A 16,213-nucleotide genomic window follows, 5' to 3' on the forward strand; every position below is an offset into this window, starting at 1 on the left:
AGTCATTTGCGTTTCCAGGTTTACAAAAATTGCCTTTTGATCGTCATTTTTTACTTACTAATTTTTCAGCTAGTTGGGTCTTAGAAAAAGATGTCAAACGTTCACCTTTTACAAGGACAACTCACCTATTGTAAGTGCACGACTGGTTTTAGATGGGCTAGTATTTCAGTAGCGTGTGTCAGAAGGGGGCGGGAGGGAGCGTAGGCTCACATTTCATAGTTATTCGGGGAATTTCGTACATCCAGGAGAAGAATGAATTCATTGGGTGGACAACCCCCACAATTTTTAATTTTAAACGAAAAAGGAAATATTTTTCAGTACATGCTTGTGTTTAGGGAGTATCACCCATATGTAAAGATACCCCAGTCCTAGAAGTGTTAAGCCCATCGTCGAGTGTGGTGAGTAAAGCAAACGTTTAGTTGGTTCTGTTCATGCAAAGTAATAATTTTCATAAAAAAAAATATTTGCTACTTTCTCTTTGGTATCGAATCAAATTGGTTTTGCGTTGTGTTGGTTAGTTCAGTATATAGAGCACAAGGCTTGTAGTCGAATCATCTTTTGCAAAAATGATGATGATGATGATGATGATGATGATGATGATGATGATGATGATGATGATGATGATGATGATGATGATGATGATGATGATGATGATGATGATGATGATGATGATGATGATGATGATGATGATGATGATGATGATGATGATGATGATGATGATGATGATGATGATGATGATGATGATGATGATGATGATGATGATGATGATGATGATGATGATGATGATGATGATGATGATGATGATGATGATGATGATGATGATGATGATGATGATGATGATGACCAATTATCTGAAAGTTACTCAGAGAAAGATACCCTACAAAATACCCCACAGTCTTAAACAGTAGGCATAATATATTCAAATAGCACAAACTTTAGCATTATCAAATGAAATTTCGAAAGAATGAAACTATAGAAAAACTAACGATAGAGATAGATATATATTCACAGTTACTGCACTACTTTATTAATACATGTCATTTGACATATAAGCATTTTCAAAGTTTATAACCACTTTTGAACCAAATTTTTTTATCTACATTATATTGGTATACTGATATTTGTTTAAGAACAAAGGTGATTCTGTAAAGAAAAAAATGGATGCTCATTGAAAAATTGTCATTATACCTCTAAGTCAGTCGTCTTTTTTTCGATTTTTTTTTTCATAGACGTATTAGTTGCACCCATGGTTTTCCCAATCTGTTGGCAATGTCTCCCATTCCGCTACCATCTTTGTCATTGTCGCACCCAAGTATACAAATCTGCCCACCCCTTGCAAATCTGGATTATATTGGTATACTGATATTTGTTTAAGAACAAAGGTGAATGTCGAAAGAAAAAAAATTGATGCTCATTGAAAAAGTTTCATTAAATCTTTAAGTCAGTTCTCTTATTAATGATTTGCTTCAATCTGTTTATTAATATATCTGCTGTAAAGTAGGTTATTAACTAGTCCATCTATTCAGGGTCATTACAATGCTTACACTTCAACTCCATTCATTGCTTCAAATAACGAGCATATGCGTTTTCAGTGATATTTTGTTACATTCAACTTCTTTTTTAATATCTTTTCGAATTCATAAAGAGCCCCTCTAGTAACAATAGCGCCTCTGTTTTAGCTGGGAATAAATAAAAGGTTATAAAATATATCTACTGAATAGACCGGGAGTCGCGCTTTATCTCCTGTATAAGTATACGTTACATATTGCTGGAAGATTCATTTATTGTCTAATTCTAATGAAGATAACTAAATGTAAACCTAAGTGACAAAAGCTGACCATCCGCCAATGACGTAATCACAGTATCGTTGTACAATTCGTGCTCTGATATTGATACTTATTCGATTCGTCCAATCAGCTTTAAGTTAATACATTTACATATTTGTTGAGACTAGGTTATTTAGTCTATATTAAAGACATCACATCATCCAACTCAGTCATTTAAAACTTCACGGAGAACATCAAAGACAAGTAGAGCGGTCAACTTAGAACACAATGGAGAGAAAGAAATTTTTTCAGCTTTTCCATTTGGCACTTATCCTCATCGATATGACGGATGCCGGAAGTAAGTGTATATTTTAAGATGATAATAAGAGTTATGGGTTCCATTTTCTTTCTATTTTACCAATAACAATATGTTGAGTCTTTTAGAGTCTCCTGTGGGTTTGTCAGGCTGTCTTGGTTGAGGGGTTTGGGCATACATAAAGTACATCCTGTTTTTATTTTTCTAATGGCTTATTTTGGCAACCTTGTGAATTTAAAGCAACGTGAGCAAGGCAACTTTCAGCAAATTTCGAGCAAGGGTTCTTCAAGAGTAATTCACTTTTATGAGTACTCGAGCTGCTTGAATATTAACATAACTACCCCTCCCTACATATATCTCCGTCTAGATTACAGAAAATTGATTGGAAAATATAAACGGGCTTACCTATATTCTATTAACTTCTGCATGTCTAATTGGAGTTTTCTTGTGATATTATAGTCACATCAGTTGGTATCTAGAAATATGTTGTTTATAGTTCGTAGGGCTATTGATATATGAAAATCCTATGTCATTTAATGGCTGAGTTCTGAGTGTTTTATCACCCTTTCATCTATACGATATATAAAACCGAGAATACTGTATTATTCTTCACTCTCAGTACAGTCAACATGTACAGAAACATATACGAGTACGAGAACTGCTACCAGTAACTTCATTTATGTTTTGATGTTTTTAATATTGGTTATCTATACCATCCATTTTATTTAAATTATGCTGATTTACTTCTTTTATAAAGAATTCCATATTTATAACCATTACTTCACACTTCACATAAATCTTAAGCATTTGTTTGTTCCGTTCTTTTCTGTTCTGCTTCTGTTTTTTTTTTTTTTGCGTTTCGTCTGTTTCGTTTTGTCTTGTCTTATGTTGTCTTGTTTTAATCATAACTTAATTTTGTGGCTGAGTATTTTTTTTTACTCTTGTACATGTAGCTGTTTCTGAGGTTAGTTTCTTCTTGTTTTCTTATTCATAGAGTTGTGTGATTTTGCTGAGAAATTTCCATGTAAAGGAAGCCACTGTTTACCTTCACCTTGTAAAGGTAAGTAAAATGTAAACAGAACACAGAATTTTGTCAAATTATTATTTATATATTTTTAAGAAGTTTAACATGCCACAAAAATGATGTTTTCCTTGTGCCTGTGAATTAGGTGGTTTTCCAACTTGACGTCTTCTTAACTGGTTTAATTTTTCATTTAAACCAAAAATACTAATACAAAATACCATTGTTTGAGAGACAGCATTTAATATCGGTGTGTTTGGTTCGTTATAGAAATTGACAGTATTATCTCTTTATGAACTGCGTGCATTATTTCAATTCAATTTGAAAATATTCGTTTGAATAAAAAAAAAATCTTTTTTGGGGGGGGATTGCAAATACAATTAATAAGTCTATGAGATATCACCCAATCAACTTGCTAGTATGATTTTACAATTTTCGCATTATTAACAACATTCTGTCTATGAGGACAGCCATTTTAAACATCCGCTTACATTCATTTTGGTCTGTTAAAGTAACATCATAACGAAAAGAAGACCACTAGATTTGTAAATTATGATTCAATGATATATTATTTTCTGGTTAGAGTGGAATACGTTATCTATTTAGCTGTTAATATATTTGTGTTGTTAATGATATTCTTATTTTCCACCATCTAATACCACTTTCTAACGAAACAAGAGATGTCTATGGTCCAAACTGTAGTGCAAAATAAATAGAAAGAGGAATTCTATTTCCATGTAATTGAACCTACTTTAAAGCATTAATATATTTATACAACATTGTCCATAAACATCCTTCCTATACTGTTTTCTAGGTAAGACAATGCAAGAATCAAAGGAACCATCTACTGCAGTCATTACTGAACCACAAGGCACGACTCTAGGTAAGTCCCGTAGCATACCAAGCGCACTACTCATATCATGTGATAATAGAATAAATCACATTAATTTTGCATTAATGTGCATTTTGATTTAATTTACATGCTTTCTTGAAAGTCGCAATCAGCTTTCGGTCGTTAAGTTCATATTAGGATGTTACTACATGGAGAAATGAAACAAACCATAATAATCATGATATTTCAAAGCTAAAACTGCTCTTATCTCCATTCAGGTTCTTCGATATATACGTGTCCTCCGAACATGATCTATGGAAACTGCACTTGTGAAGCAACATGTGAAGATCCCAAAGGAGAGTTTGCTTGTAACAGTACCTGTTTAGGTAGCACGGGCTGTATCTGCAAAGCTGGATTAATGCTGAATGGAAGTGACTGTATCAGTGCGAGTAAATGCAGCTGTTTCGTTACAGAGGCCAACTTGGTTATATCGGTGAGTTTTTGTGACATCTATTTAAATTTCAGATGACATTTCTAAAGGATATTTGATCACAGAATTAAATTTTATCTGACAACAATTTTGTTCTTCTAACCTAAAATTTTACATTTGATCTGTTTTAGAATGGAAAAACATACGTTAACGATAACTGCACCCAGAAGTGTTCCTGTACCAATAACCGACTGATCTGTGAAGACGAGTACAACTGTAGTACCAATGCTGTGTGTGATGTCAAGAATGAAGTACGACAGTGTTATTGTAATGAGGGATACGAAGGTGATGGTGAAACTTGTGTATCCTTGCCGTATAGAGACTGCCAGGATGTTTATGACGCTGACCATAGGCAAGATGGCGTTCATACAATCAAGCCTACTGGATGGCCTGGTTTACCATTCAACGTATCTTGCAAAATGGAAAACGGTGGAGGATGGACCGTAAGTCTTGATTGAAACAATATGAATATTTCAAGTATGTTTCTGTGAGTTTTGTTGATTAAGTCTATTGTAGACGGTATTGCAAGTCCGAGTTCCTGTTTTCGGTTTGGTTTCACTTTATAATTCCTTCCCAAGTATTGAGTGTATCAAAATTACTTTAGTAGAAGCAAAGTGTGATAATCCTAAAAATAGCCCACCCCCTAAAGAAAACAAAAACAAAGAAAAATCCTACATTTGTCTTACTGAAATAGTATTCTATAAATATATATTCGTGCGGTGTTTCTTAAATTAAGTTTTTCTGTTAGCATGCTTCACGACTCTCATCATTATCTTTCTTTTATTATATTTACTCGCTATCTTTTCAGGTGTTTCAACGTCGTACTGATGGTTCTACGAGTTTTTATCAAAACTGGACTGCGTACAAAGAAGGGTTTGGTGACAGCAGGAACTTATGGCTAGGAAATGAAAAGCTTCATTACTTGACGAACCAGAGAAACTACAAGCTTCGCTTTGACATCACTACTTCTAGTGGATCGGCTAAATATGCTGAGTATACAAAATTTCAAGTCGAGTCTGAGAGCAGCAACTACACAATGAATAAACTGGGCACTCGCAGCGGAAATACAGGTTTGTTGCATGTTTGATATTTGCGCCTTGCCTTAGATAATAGGTCAAGGTATAGTTACTAGTATGATGACAATAAACTTCATGAGAAAATGTTCGTCACGGTTTCAACACATCTTGATTTTAAATATAACCTACAAAATCTGCTTTAAGTACACTGGATCAGAAACCCTTAAACAGAGGGTTGGGTGTAACACCCCCAACCCCTCCCCCTTCCTTTCACAATTCACGCACACAGTTTCGAAGGTTGTATATACGAGATCATTATCAAGTCTTTAATGCATTTCTGGGTATGTGTTTGAAAACTGTCACGCATTAATTAAAACAAAATACAGATAGAAACAGACAAAAAAGTGAAGAAATAATACCACGAATATTCATCCATCTTAATTAGTTGCAATTGATGTGAAGAACCATCCTAACATTCGCCAGTTTTGGTGTTGTAATATTGGAATAGGAAAGAAGGTTTTTTCTCGAACGATATTTGAGCCAGTGATCTTAACCATTTGCAAACAATTCTCGTCCCATCTGGATTCGTTACTTTAAAGAAACAGTAATGTGTTAGATAGTTACCGTATCATCGTATCAATTGGATACCGGTGGTATCATTTACAAAATATTGAACTAGTCTGAATAGCCGATGAAAGAGAATGTATGCTGTTTGAGAAAGCATCAGTCTAAGAAAGGGACACATCATGGAAAAGAAATACGACCATATATCTTCACAGAACCATTAACAGAGAATAAATATTGAGGGTTTCCAGTGGACACATACTACTAACAGAATAATGTTCTTACAAGATCTGCGAAACAATTACACCAAGAAGAGTCACACACCATCTTTGAAGACAAAGAGACATAGATAAAATTACAATGTGAAAATAATAACTAAAATATAGTTAATGAAACGCCCAGTGGTTAGTTTCCCTGTAAAACCAAGTACAATATTTACTAATTTAATCATAATATTGAATATCATCAGACAATAATTTCTTGTAGACAAGCTTAATTTGTATGTTACTATTCATCAGTTAATTTTAATCCAGATCACCTCCATTAGTAAGAAAACCTAATTAAAATAAAGCACTATAAAGAATAAATCAGCACATGAAATATAAAATGATTACGGAATTATTACATTAACAATGAATTCTGAATCTCTCTAAATAAAATCACCCCCCCCCCCACCCACAACCCTTCCTTTTCCAGTATACTGGAAAATTCATTTAATGTCCTAACAAAAATTTGCAATATATCAGGATACTAACGCTAATGTTTAATGACTAAGTATTAACCACTGAAGGTTCTTGCTGTTTTGCTTCGCAGGTAAAAAATTGTCTATTGGCAGAGGAAAACAATTCAGCACGCATGACCGAGACAATGACCAATGTGGTAATATCAATTGTGCAGAGAAGTACAGAAGCGGCTGGTGGCACTCGAATGTTTGGTGCAATTTTTGTGATAGTATTGACTCTTGCTATTTTGTCCAGGACGTCAATGGCTGCAAGTTTGCTTGTACGACCGAAAACCTCAATGGTGTCTACAATGGAGGAAATGGGGAAATGATCTTCTCTGATTATTTTAAGAACTGCAATGTCCAATATGTTGAGATGAAAATTCGACCATCCTCTTGAGTTGATGAACAAGATTATTGTGAAACTGAGCATTTTACGAAACATTTTACGATATAATTCAGAATTTAATTAAGTCTGACCAAACGGAGCGTGGTTGGAATATACTTTATGGATAACAACATAAGAAAACATTAAACCTTAAGACTGAAACATTCACTAGAAAGTTGATTGTTCGAAATGGAATGAAAACTGAAAAAATCGGATCAAAGACAAATATAACATTCATTGCTCTACTGGTGAGTCATTCATCACTGCAAATAATTACGAGACATTAGCATTACTTAAAATACAATAAATAAAGTAATACGAAATAAAAAAACGTTTCGAGTTTTTATTTAAATTGTAAAAGTTTGTTAAAAGGGAACCAGAGGCATTAGTCGTTCACATTATACACACCGAAATTCATAAATAGTGATTAGCATAACATTACGTGTAGAACTTATACTATTGACATAATGTGTAGTCTGAATGTGTCACAGAACTCACCTTTTCCCGCATATTTGATAAACCAGAACCAACCCCCCCCCCACCCCTGTACATGATTTAATGAATTAAAAATTTAACTTAAAATTTGAAACATTACTCGACAACGTCTTAAACAGAATAAAGAGGAAAGTGTCTGAATTAAAGGAATGGAACTGTTGTGTTTCTATATCAAAATTCATTCGAAATGCAGTTTACCAAGTAAACATGTCTGTATATATATATATATATATATGTGTGTGTGTGTGTGTGTGTATATATATATATATATATATATATATATATATATATATATATATATATAATCTCCATATCTCCCTCCCCCCCCCTTCCCTCGATCGGTAAAGACGAATATTTCGTTCTATATCAATACCAGCGTAAATAATAGTGAACATATTTGTACCAATATAATAACAAATATAATTACCAATCAAAATATAAATTAAATTCAACCAATACTGAGGCCTTTATATATATATATATATATATATATATATATATATAATATATCCTAATACCTCTATCTCCCTGTATAAAATGAATGATCAGCAAGTGTTATTACAGATATATATCAAATCAATAAGAATAAGCACACCAGAGAAGTTCTTTTTCACGACCGGTTTCGTCTTTTTGGCTCTTATCAGGCGAAGGCTGGAATCGAACATCGGGTATCGTGTGACAGACCATACCATTCGATGGGATACTACTGGCTATGAAGGCGTGATTTAATGGCTTTGTATAACTGCCAATGAGAGAGTATAACGCAAGTGTTTTATGATGTATATGTCCAACTGAAGGCATCATTGAAGACTTTTATGACACCACAAATCTGACATTGAACCTACTTTTCAAAAATCGATATTTTTACTTTATCTCAATTGTGTGCAATTGACGGTACCAGGCGAAGCGTCTGTCTTACAAGTTGTCAACAGATGTGAGAAAAGTCACCGCACTATTATATTCTTTAATAAATAAATAAATATATGAGCTTACATTATTCAAAATTGAACCTTTCATTTTTGTTTGTATCAAATGGCGCTTCGTTCAGAGCAAACACGTATTTAATAATCGTTTCATTATTGTCTGAACACAATGGAGAAGTAAATTTGATATACATCTTACAGCCTATGTATGCATAATTTTTCTTGATATATTTTTTTTATATGATTAATATTTTTGCTATATATATCAAACGATGAGCTAAGTCAACTTCAATTTCCTGAAATAGCGGGTGAATTTACATCATATTGCATTAGGCACGAGTGACAAGGGCTGGAAAACCTTGCGAACCGTCCGAACCAGGTTCGCGGGAAATCCGCGACGCTCGCGGGAAATCCAGCCCTGCTGGCGAAAAAAAAAATCGGAAAAAAAAAATAGAAAAAAACGGGACGAAAAACTAAAAAAAGACACAAAGGACAAATAAGTACATCTATAAAAAAAAAATAAAAAAAAAAGTAAAATTTCACAAGAAAAGTTTCAGAAACAAAAGGAAAATGTTCAGAGAGCGTGCTCGCAATTTTAGTCACAATACCAACGAGTAATGATGTGTCCCTAACCCACTTACAATGGCTATTTCGAAAGCTTCAGGGTATACGTGTCACACGGAAACCCACGGCCTAGCGCGGGAAGGTTGCTGTAATAAATCAGCCTCGCGGGAAATGTTTTGAACAATATTGCCATTCCACGTTCTTTTATATTTGTATTGTATGTTGGTTAGTAAACGTTTTCTTTCGTATGAATTTGACTTCAGTTCAGTGTTCCCACTAAGGTGCGGGATTCCCTTCAACTGACTCAGTAATCCCGCAAAGAAAACATTTGTCTGCTGGAAATCCCCGCATCGTTTTTTGCATTCGCGATGAGGTTATACTCAATGTACAACTTATTCACTTGACCGCATAGAGAAAAAAACTGAAAATCAATTGTGTACCAATTGTGTAAGGAAAGGTGGTAGGCTACACCTTTCAAATTTTACGAAAGATCGAGCAAAGCACTTTCGAAAAATTAACGCCAAACTTGCATATCGTACTAAATGCAACTAATGTCATGTAAACAAGGCTCTAGTGCATCCATTTATGAATATACCATCAAAAATTATCATCTCAGCCTGAATGATTTATTTAATAGGCACCACATCTGGTGTTAAGCGGGGGGGGGGGGGGAAAGAAAGTATTTTCTAGCATTTCCAAAAGTACCGAAAAAATAATATCATACCATAGTTAAGTGTATAGCAAATAGCCTAACCACCTCGGCGGTTATGACGGATCTCACGTAACTACAAAATCACAACTAATTGTATTTTGCGGAGTTTACCTTTTCTACAAGAACATGGAAACAATATTTAGCATTGAGTTAATCATGCCAAGTGGCCTTAAACATGTGATTACAAGGGTAACTTTCATAAAGATGGCCATAGCAAGGGGCCTTGATATCGTGCTATGCGTGTATGGTATGCATACATAATTCATTATGATTCGTCTTTATTTGGGAGTGGACTCTCACTGTCCATCTAAAATTATCATCTCAGCCTGAATGATTTATTTAATAGGCACCACCGGCTGGTCTGTACTCTGGTGCTCCAGATATTTGTCCTAACTTTTTTCATTAATTATGAAAAATTCCAGACATGAGATCTCAAAGCTGTCTACATGTGACTCAGAATACTCGGGAAAGGCCGTTTCCGGCCATCTGGGGGGTTTCCAAAACCCAAAATTTTCTTGTACGCTCCGCGCCAACTGATGGTGGCGCTCCGCTTAGATAGTCCTGCCGGCACTCAATCCACCCTGGGCAGAACCCTGTAATACTAATATTAATAATAATACTAATACTAATACTAATAATGATAATAATACTAATACTTATACTTATACTAATACTAATACTAATGATAATACTATTACTAATACTAATAATAATAATAATACTAAGACTTATACTAATACTAACATTAATACTACTACTACTACTAATAATAATAATAATATAATGAGATTATGTCGGAAATACTTTTATTCCTTTACCACACAGTTGCTAATTATTGTCTTCATTTGGCTATTTCGATTTAATTTTAAAACAAGCAAAACTTATACATCTCGAAAAAGAGTGTCATATTTTATGCAAAAGCGGTTTATGAAACAGAAGTATTAACTGATCTATAGCAATCTTGACCTACCGATCACATTTAACATTTGTTAAACTACTGTAATATTACTTCTTTTGCGGGCAAACCTTAACCCGAATGTCGTGATATTCCTACGAACAAAGGTCTTGGGTAAAACAATATTTTGCCCAACTTTTTACGAGTGTGCGTTGAGTTTAAGCTGCCGATAAGAATCTTATCCGTGCCTGAATTTTGATGGTCAGCTTTAGGGACAAGTAAAGCGCACACATTTCATCAGACATGCCGAGCAATTCAAGGAACTGCTGCCTCAGTAAATACACTTGGACTTGGAAACAAGAAGCATGGCAGGAACTACCACATGTAATGACTTTTTTGCCTTGTAACTTCAAACGTGGATAGAACAATACGTTAAGTATGTAATCCCTAACCCCCTCCACCTCCCCCCCCCCTCTCCGACAAGCACACATACTTAAGCAACTCCCGTAAATATTTTCGATGTGAGCAAAAGTAACATTTCTAGATATATACCTGGAGCCGAAAATGGGCATTCATGGTGTTCGTGGAGCTTTTATGGGATAATCATATCTTTATTTAGAGCTTACACTGCTTCAGTCATTGTTGTAAAGACACAAAGAAGGACAAATTCGACGACCCAAACGTAGATGGGAATACGAAGGTTATAAAAAAAAAATAGGTAATCAGGATTTTCTTTTTGTTAGCGAGTTTTCAAGGAAAGAGATTTCAAGCTAAGTAATTTGTCACTCTGTTACGTATAGGAAACGTGAAGAACTTGTATGTGTACAGCTTATGTAACGAACATCATATTATGTGTCAGAGAGGTTCTAGCTGGGCCTATGAAGTGACAATAAAGAGCTCACTATTTCTGAGCCTTTGTTTGTCATGTATCCAGTGTGTAATCTAATGATTGAATTTGTCGTAAATATGTTATGAAATCAGTTACGTTCACTTATCATAACAATGTATTACATGAAGTACAACATCCTCCTTTAAATTTAGATTGCATCTATATTCACAATTCATTAGAGAACTGCAAACGCACAACTGTGTGGGAAAAATCTAGCCACTTGTGTAAGTTTAAAAGTTAACAATTTTGCTCTAATAAGTTTTGATTGAGGATTTTGGGCCAAAAATGTTATATTTGACTCAAGTTGATAATTCCCCAAATCCTAATATTGGAGTTTCATTATATATTTTTATTATTTAATATTTAAATAGAAACATGGCTGTTTATTCCGGACGATGTCTGATGGCTGATATATTCTCTCAACAGCTACGTTTGCAAGGATAAGTTTTGATAACGAAGTTATTTGTGTCTCTGTTTCATTTTCTTCTTTTTTTTCTGTCAAAAACGTCAGTTTTGAGTCAATGTGTTATACCATACGAAATATTACACGTGCTAAGTATTATTATATCGTTACATGACTTCAGATCAGGCATAAATATTTTACAAAAATTTCATTTAACAAAGTACGTTACTTCATCTTTACACTGTAACTACAAAACGTTGTTTTAATAATCCAAGCATTATAAAAAATCTACATTACAGAAGAAAAATAGATAAAAAACTCGTTTAAATTGAATCTAAGTGTTGTTAATGTGAGTTAGAATCAATCGCGACTTACAAAACCAAAAAGTATTACTTTAACATCAATCCATCACAGCAGCATGAATAAGGAAATATATAACATTAATTGAAGATACTTTTCAGGCTAACAATAAACTTACTTTTGGTCACTGCGCCCTTTAAACATCTTTTCATTACAATTTTTACACAAACATGTCACTATTTAGTTTGTTGAGAAATTATCTATTGAATATATATCAGGTAATCCTCTGTCACCTATTTCCTTTTCACTGGATGTTTATTAACTTTTGTTTCTTTTGCTCTTTATCTGCTTAAAAAAGTGGTTATTTGACATGAAATTGTATAAATTCATTAGAGGTCGGACAATGGAATTATGATTTTCGTTCAAAGAGTGTGTGTGAGTGTGAGGGCATGGGGTAGGAGTATCATGCAACGTGCCTAACCTATCAAAATAAAATGTTAAGAATCAATATAAAAAGAACTGGGAAGCCTGCAATTTGAATGTCGTATACCTCACTAGAGAAATTGTAGTCTATCAAACTGCGTATTTTTTTTTGGGGGGGGGTATGTTTGATTTTTGTTACAAGATTAATTGATTTCCTAATTATTGCAAATAGGCCTACTAATGTACATCAATGAATAGAATGGTTTAGTTTACAAATTGCTCATTTACTATAGAACCACGGTATTTAAAGTAAGTTGGTTCTAGAATTGTTGTCAATTGCGTCAAAGTTATCAGATAAAGAAAATGAGTATGAAAACATCAAGGAACAACTACATAGAAAGACGTAGTGAACTTTTAATACGTTGATTTTATAGTTTTGAAACTTTATTGTACGAGCTTTTACTTCCATTGGAAATAGTAATGCAAAGTTTTAATATGATTGGATGCCCATAAGATAATAGGAGGAATATTTTACAACTGAGATTAAAAAGAAGAAAACATTATCAAAAATTGAAAGCCGGAGATTCTCCTCTATAGTATTTGATGGTTACCGTGACTGGTACAAGTTGGGTCAACAAGTAAAATGTAAAGTATTTAAATAATTTGGGTGATTAAAAATGCATTTTATGGATATTTTGAAAAGCCATACAGAGAAATTTTAGGATGGAAAGTAAAAAGAAAACATAAATAGAAATCAAGTAAACAAGTCACATCAAGTATTTATTTGTTTTCTTGTGTACTATTTTGTGTCGACATTATGAAAAGCAACCTGTTTAAATAGAAAAGTGAGATTTACTAGTATGTATCGAATACAGGAGAATACTACTTCAATAACGGTCAATATCATTTGATATTGCTGCTTTAACAACATCAGGTAGAGACACTATCCAAAGTATGTTCCTCATATCATATACTTTTTTTTTGTGTTCCTTTATTTAATTATACAATGAAGAAAATAAACAAAGGAAATTTGTCTGGGAATTTTCAAACACATTAGGAAGAGCTCTTCCAATGTTGGAAACAAGCAAAACACTCTGTTTATTATCAAAAGGAAAAAGAAAAAAATCCAGTGTGATTTCTTTTCTGACGTGAGATTATGATTACTTTTAAAAGGAAAGACAAAGTGCCAATGTTTTTTTTTTTTCTAAGACAATTATATTGATTGAAACACAGAAAAATGTGTAAATTTATTAATTTAGCCAAAAATTAATTAAACTTAGACAACGCCACATTGAGTTGTATAGAATAAAAGATTAAATTGTGTGACAAAACAATGGATCTAAAATATTTCCAACTCGTGCAAAAGTTTTCAAATATTAACCCACCTCGGCCGTTTGATGAGACGAAGAAAATGCTATCAAACTTGTTGAACACACGAACAAGAAACTTTTAAAACAGCCGTGAGGTTTTCCATTGTTCGGAAATAGGGAATAGGAAAAGTGAGAATGACAGCTCGAGTCTCGGTAGAGAAGAGAAACAAGGAATGCTAGAAAACAACTTCGAAAATCAACCTACGATTTAACGTGACTTAACAATAATTGAAAAGCCCAATTGGCTGTAGGCCAAACTTCTGCTTATGCTTAGTATGTTTGTACGCCACTTTTTTATTATTAATTACCACAGATGGATTTACAAGCATCCGTCCATCATCATATCGAACATTTCTCTGAATATGATTGGCTGCAAACAATGGGATGCATGAATCAAGTTTCTTCCTTAACGAGGTGTATGACCATAGTCTCTCGATATGTTGAACAATCATCAACACAACTATGAACTGGATTGTAGGATTGTCGGCTTTACACAAAAAGTAAGAAATACAAATAGTTCACTTGCATCAACCCATTTACGGCATTTCCCGCCTTGCAAACATTTCATACTTTCCTAACACACATATTTTATTTTAAAAGCGTGGGACCCTCATTTCCCCACCTGTAAACTATACTGATGAGTGCAACAAATGCTTAGGCTTTTTTTGTCAACATTGAGCAAATATTATTTTGTTTCGTACAGTATATACCAGTACTCAGTTTGTTGTTGCCAAAGTTAAGCAAAATATGCAGTAATAATTGTTCATATATTAAATCATGTTTGACTTTTATTGTTTTGTATTTTAAGACTAAATTATAAATAAAGGAACTGTTTGGTAGTCAAAGTTGAAAGATTAAAAAAAAAATAGAATTTGGATTTGTGACAATATATCGATCACATTTATTTCACATTTTCCGCAAAGTAAATCTTGGCAGATAGCGTGTATTACAGCGTAAAATTTGTATGTGATCTGAGTAACACGGACTTTTCCTTAATTTGCCTTTCACTACAAATGTATATGTAAATAAATAAATAAATATATTTATTTGTTTGTTTGAAGGTTCATCAAGTAGATTCACCTGACTTCAGTTGGTGAAAGATAAGCTTCCATTCATCATAATTTAAGTCTAAGTGGTGATAGATCGAGATACATGTTCGTTATAAAAAAAAAAACACTCCCTTAATTGTTCAGTATAACCTTCCATTAAATCCTGAAAGCCATAAACACTTTCATAGGGGTGTCGAAACATATCAGATTATTGTCCTATGTTGCCCTCGCCTCCATAAAATAACACACGTGGCTATGTGGTCGTCAATATTAACAATAATTTAAGCCTATATCATCACTTCACTTACTTCATTTTGCCACCATTTCAATAATTTAAGTACTTGTTCCATTAAAACGTTCTATAATAATATACCATCTCCAAACGGAAAACTATTCGTTTGCCATTTTTATGGTTTCCACAGTGAGTCTCGAAACTGATTTGCATTGCAATCAGAATGTATATATCACTGTGGTGTTAATGTGTATACATGTATTTTCAACATGTCCAGCGACATAATTACGTAACTGTTGTATGTGTATAATCCTTAAGAAGAAAAAAGGTAGACTGTTCTTGTAACATTTTCCAGATACAACTGATCTACCATACAATTGATATCCTGCCTTTCTCCCGGCTCAGTCAAGTTCTAAAAAAAGGTGTAAACTTACTAGTGAGGTAGGATTGACCAAAGATAGTTCAATGTAATAACCGAATATTACCCAAATCAACATCATACATGTTAAACACTAAAGAAGTTACGACAAACACATACCACTGTCACGCTGTTAACCCGTTCAATCAGCTCTCTACCTCGACTGTCAAACACATTCTACATGACTATGTGCCATCACTTTCATATATTCTGTAGCAACTGTAGATGAGCATTTCAAGTCCTACACAGTACTTTGTAGCAACACTTAATTTTTAATATGGGAATCATAGTATCAGCACAGTACTGTATTGTGACACGACCACCATCTATCGCTGCGTGAATTTTCATTTTGTGGCCGAATCCTGATATACAAGAACATTGGGTACAGTACTAGTAGTATATATGCCAAGCGGTAAAAGGCGCATC

This window comes from Apostichopus japonicus, chromosome 9 (genome assembly GCF_037975245.1).
Source record: "Apostichopus japonicus isolate 1M-3 chromosome 9, ASM3797524v1, whole genome shotgun sequence".
Taxonomy (NCBI): Eukaryota; Metazoa; Echinodermata; class Holothuroidea; order Aspidochirotida; family Stichopodidae; genus Apostichopus; species Apostichopus japonicus.